The following is a 5,636-nucleotide window of genomic DNA, read 5'->3' as shown; positions in this document are numbered from 1 at the left end:
TTTTTTTTTTTTTTTTTTTTTTGGTACCGGGGATCAAACTGTGACCCTCGTGCTTGCGAGGCAGACGGTGGAACCACTGATCCAAATCCTTGGCCTATTGACTTAAGAGTTAATATGTACTATACAGAGCAACTTTACCTCTACTAACAATATCACAGTTTTCAACCACAGTAATGTAAAGTTAGCTATTTATCTGGAGATTATTTATTTATTCGTTTATTTATTTTTGGTACCAGGGATTGAACCTTGTGCTTGCGAGGCAGGTGGCAGAACCACTGAGCTAAATCCTCAGCTATCTGAGGATTTATAAAGATAATAATTATATTAGTAAAGGTGGAGGAGGAAGAAACCAGAGAATGAAAAAGCAAGCTTTGAAAAGTTAATTAATGGAATATGAGAAAGGAGAGAGAGAAAAGTAAGATGGGGGATCCTATTGAGGAGTGTAAGGAAATGAATAGTGATAGAGAACAGTCACTGGAAAGAATAAAAAAAAGAAGAAAAAAATAAACAGCAAAACCAAGAGATAAAAGAGGCCAGAAGTTTTTGTTTGTTTTGTTTTTTGTTTTTGTTTTGTACCAGGGATTGAACTTGGGACCTTGAGCTTGCGAGACAGGTGGCAGAACCACTGAGCTAAATCCCTGGCCCGGCAAGAGATAAAAGAAAGATAAGAAAGAAGAAAAAAATGTTGGTAGGGAAAAAGATAAAAGGTGAACAAAAAAACTAGAAGAAGAGAAAAAACTGTGAGAGAACAGTCCAAAATCTTGAAAAAAACCTGATGAACCAAAGATAAAAATAATACCAAAAGAAAAAGAAAAACAAAAGATGAAGTCTAAGAAAAAAATCATTGAGTTATTGAATGAGTGGTTACTTGGCACAATCTGCCATCTCCCAATCCAGCCAGACACAATTTTCCACACATAGCCTTAGGGCCTATGGGTCTTGGCCCCTCCTTGCACCAGAGACTCCTCTGTTCATTCTCCCCAGATTGTGGTTACCATCCAAGCCAGGGCATATCGTTGCTCCCGTTCATAGACATGGACTGCGAAAGGCAAGGGTTTAGGTCGGCTGTTGGACTTCACATTGACAGACATGGGGTCTGCTTGCTCCTTTCTTTCCCCAGGTATTGATCCTCACCCAGGACCAGGTAGGTTGGTTAGTGTTCACCTCTGCTGCCCCTTGCTGTGCTCCCGTGGCAGAGCACCGCCCTTCCAACACAGGTCAGCTGTCTCACCCCTGTGGGCTGGGGCACCGCTCCATGTGTGCTCTCTCCCATGTAGGTGGGGTGCAACTCCTCCAGCACAGGTCTGTTGTCCACTTGGCATCTCCATTGGATGTCTTATCGATACCTCAAGCATAACATCACCAAAACCAAATCCTTCAGCTCTGCCACCCCTCAAATGCATTCCTTTCCCAGCTTTCCCTATCATAGCTAATAGCACCATTAGGTAATCATTCACTTTTACAGGCTACATTCCTACAAAGTTGTTCTTGACCACGTTTGCCAAATCCTTTCCCTTTGACTCTTTCCCTTCGCCTCAACATTCAGTCTATTAGCAAATATTATCACCTCCACCTCCCAAATTTATCCAGAACGAATCCGATCATTACTCACCATCTCTACCATTAGCCTGGTCTGAACCGCCTTCACTTCTCCCTTGGACTATTGCAGCGGTCCTCAGAGCCGCCATCTCTATCCCTCCTCCATTGTTTGTCCTTCTCGAGGCAGCTAGGATGATCTTTATGAAGCATAAATCAAATCATGTCACTCTTCTGTTTAAATGTCCCATAGGCTTTCGTTTGTATGATCTGCTGTAGTGGATGTTTGTTTTTGGTAATTCTGAAGCAATAAGGGAATAACATCCGGGATAACAAAGAAATGCTGTTGGTTCACACAGTGCCTCTCTAGAATGTTAACAATTTGAAGTGATCCACGACCAATTTTCACATGGTTAAAAAGGCAGCAGTAACAATATGTGAAGACCTTAAGCAAAAGGCAAGAAGTCTCCAGGGACTTTCCTTTGCTGTGAGTGTGGCTAGTGTAGTGGTTTAAGTATCTGCTACCTTTTGTTTTGTGGTTAGCTGTCTGACAACGCTGGAAGTGCAGATGAACATGATGCAGAAACAGAAATGTTAAAAGATGCTAGCATTTCACACCATTGGGTCAAGTGATGACCAGCGAAAAAAGCTATGTCTGGAATCACTTGCTTTTGACGAAAATGCTATTAGAAACGATGTCCTCTAGGAGTGGCATCTTGGAGGATGATGCTGATCCAGAGGAAAATGGGACACAGATGCCGCAAAATAAGCCTCCATTATCACTGGAGCCGGCATTGCTCTTATTATTGCTGTAGTTACACACTTCTGTGGATTTTGAGTGTTTTTTCCTCCCATTATTTGCTATAAGCTCTATTATTTTTAGTACATAGTTTTGCATTATGTGAGAATTTTCAGAGACATCAGTATGATAGAGATACCTGTAGTTATTATAAAATCTAAACTTCTTAGTATTCTCCTACTTCCTTTTTACATATACACCCAAAGTTTGTACTGAATCTATCCAATTACTCCTCTCTACTTTTTTTTTTTGTTTGTTTGTTTTTTGAGACAGGGTCTCACTATGTAGTTGAGACTGACCTGGAACTCACTATGTAGCCCAGGCTGGTCTCGAACTCACAGCGATCCTCCTGCCTCAGCCTCCCGAGTGCTGGGGTTACAGGCATGCACCACCATGCCCCGCTTACTCCTCACTACTTGCATAGTTGCCACCCCTAATACCAACCACCACATTTTGCTTGTCTGGGCTACTGAAATAGCTTCTTTCTAGTCTTGTTCTAGTTTTTTCTCTACTCAGAAGATAAAAGTATCCCTTTAAAATGCAACTCAGATTGCCTCACCATTTTCTCCTAAAATGAGCTTTTTAATGGCTTTGCACTACTTTCTGAACAAAACTTACCCTCTTTCCAGGGCTCTCAAACCACGCTTTCCCAAGCTGGCCCCCATGTCCTTGCCAACCACATCTCCCTTGCACACCTCACTCCAGCCACACTGGCTTTTCCTCGACCTTGGACATGCAAATCTTATTCCTACCTCAGGGTATTTCATGTGGTTTCCTCTGCCTGGAATCATCTTCCTCTGCCTGTTCACCTGGCAGGTTCTTCCTCATCATTTGAGTATTGGCTTGAGTGTTACTTCCTCATGTATATATTTTAGGAAAGTGTTATAAGCAATCTCCCATTGTGTGGGCCTCAATATAAAGAAACTAATGTTCTAAAATTTGCAGGCTTCTTCTGATATTCCACTGATTTCCTTACACATTCCTACTCATTCATTGGAAGTGGTTCAGCATTCCTGGAGATTTCAATATAAAGGGGCACAAACTGGTATTAAGAAAACTAAGTTTTATATTTTAGGAAAGTGTTATAAGCAATCTCCCATTGTGTGGGCCTCAATATAAAGAAACTAATGTTCTAAAATTTGCAGGCTTCTTCTGATATTCCACTGATTTCCTTACACATTCCTACTCATTCATTGGAAGTGGTTCAGCATTCCTGGAGATTTCAATATAAAGGGGCACAAACTGGTATTAAGAAAACTAAGTTTGTAATGAAGACTGGTAAGAACAAAAATGAGAGTTTTATTGTCCACTGACTCAAGTTCCTACATGTTTGCAGTGATAGGAGCAAGTGCATTTGAATCAGGCTCTTATATCCTTTTTAATATTCATTAAGATTTCCAGAAGCAAGGATTCCATAAGCTTCCCACTGAGAGGCCCTGGGAATCAGTGGTCAAAAGGCTAAATTATCTCAGAAAGGCCTCTGCCTATGATTGAAATCCAGTTCCGTATGAAGAATATAATAAAATAATTAATTTCATATCTCCAAATAGTGATTAATTCTGCCTGTGAGCTGTTTTCAAAATCTTGCCTCATTGGTTTTATGTTACAAATAATTGTTATTGTTTCCCTTTTCTTGACCTACTCAAAGTTCTTCACATTCTTCTAAAGACATGGAGCTCCTAACAATTTATGATTATCCCCAACACTTGAGAAAAAATAATTTGACTGTTATGTGCCAGTCAGTGTTTTAAGCAATAGAAATACAACAGAAACCAGGACAAATCCCTGGCCACTGCATACAAATAAGAATCTAACACTGTAATAACTGCTCTGGAGATGGTTTGAGAGTAATAGTAGAGAGGGCTATTTGGGTGGGAATGAGGGGAAGGTTACCATGGATGGGATAGTGAAGATTTCTAAGTAGGAAATGCTTAGCAGGCCTAAGGATGAGAAAGCCCTCACATGGCTGGGGAAAGAGCTTCCCATGCAGAGGTATGTGCAAAGGTCCTGAGGTGGGTATGGGAAATTCAAATCACGCATGTACAGCTGAAAGTGGTGATCTCAGAACTAGGGACAGCTCTATGCAGAGCCTTGTGAGCAGGGCATAGTAAAGAGTTTGCACTTTATTCCAAGTGCTACTGGCACATTTTAATAGAAAACCATCAGGCATTGGGACAGTGATTGTTTTTAATTGTCCTGGCTATGGTATAAAAGCTACTTGGAAAAGGACAAGAGTGCAAGGAGGGAGTTCATCTTGCTGACTCTTTAAGACAAGCAGGCAGAGGTGATGGGGATTTATACTAGGAGGCAGAGAAATCAAAGATGACGCCTAAGTATTGAACAGTTGGACTCCTGAGGTGGAAAAATTGGCCTCAGAACAGTCCTTTACATCAATACTGAAGTAACCAAGAATAGCGACTACACCAGTTATCAGAAGAAATGACTGAGAAGAGTGCTTTATGGTTTCGGGAGTCCTCCTAGTTGGTTTTACTTCCCATTTGCAGCCAAGAAGATATGGAGATTATGATACACCAGGTTTGTCATAGAAATTAGTCTTAAATAATGATAGACCTGCAACATCTTAATGTAAAAATGTTCAGACTCAGGTTCTTAAGGAATTTTTATACTGAGGTGTGCCAGTGAGGAATAAAACCGTTAGGCAGTGATCCTCCTCGAATGGCTAGTGCAATGTCTGTATAGAGACAGGACAGCCAAAACATATGTGGAATTGATCCAGCAATACCACTTCTAGAGCCGAGTGTGATGCCTGGAACAGTAAAGGCTCAGTCAGTATTTTTTAAATGGACTAATTCACTCATTGGATACACTTCACTTCTCAAAAGCCCCACCTATGAGTGCATATCTGGAAATAAACCACATCATACACTTGTCATTTGTACTTCTTCTGTGAAGTGTCTCTTGTTTCACTTGTACATTTCTTTGATTGGATCTTTTATTTTGGGGAGCTAATTTTTCGAGTGTTTTATATGTGAATCTTGTTTTTTTTTAAGTAACTATTTTCAGGTAATACAGAAAACTGTTCTTAACCACTTTGAATAAAACAATAACTTGGAGAATAAAAGACTCAATCAAAAAATGAGCAAGTGAAATGATTAGACACTTCCAAGAAGTACAAATGGCCAATGAGTACATGATGTTATGGTTTATATCTAGATGTGCCCCTGAAGTCATCTTTAGGGGAGGCACCATATGGATGCACCATAATGAAATAAATCAATCACACAAGAGTTAAGTATCTACTTGTTTCTCTTATATGAGAAACTCAAGTATTTTTTTTTTT

This window comes from Fukomys damarensis, unplaced genomic scaffold (genome assembly GCF_012274545.1).
Source record: "Fukomys damarensis isolate Sample0158 unplaced genomic scaffold, DMR_v1.0_HiC HiC_scaffold_39, whole genome shotgun sequence".
NCBI classification, from domain to species: domain Eukaryota; kingdom Metazoa; phylum Chordata; class Mammalia; order Rodentia; family Bathyergidae; genus Fukomys; species Fukomys damarensis.
Note: the sequence above shows the minus strand (reverse complement) of the source record.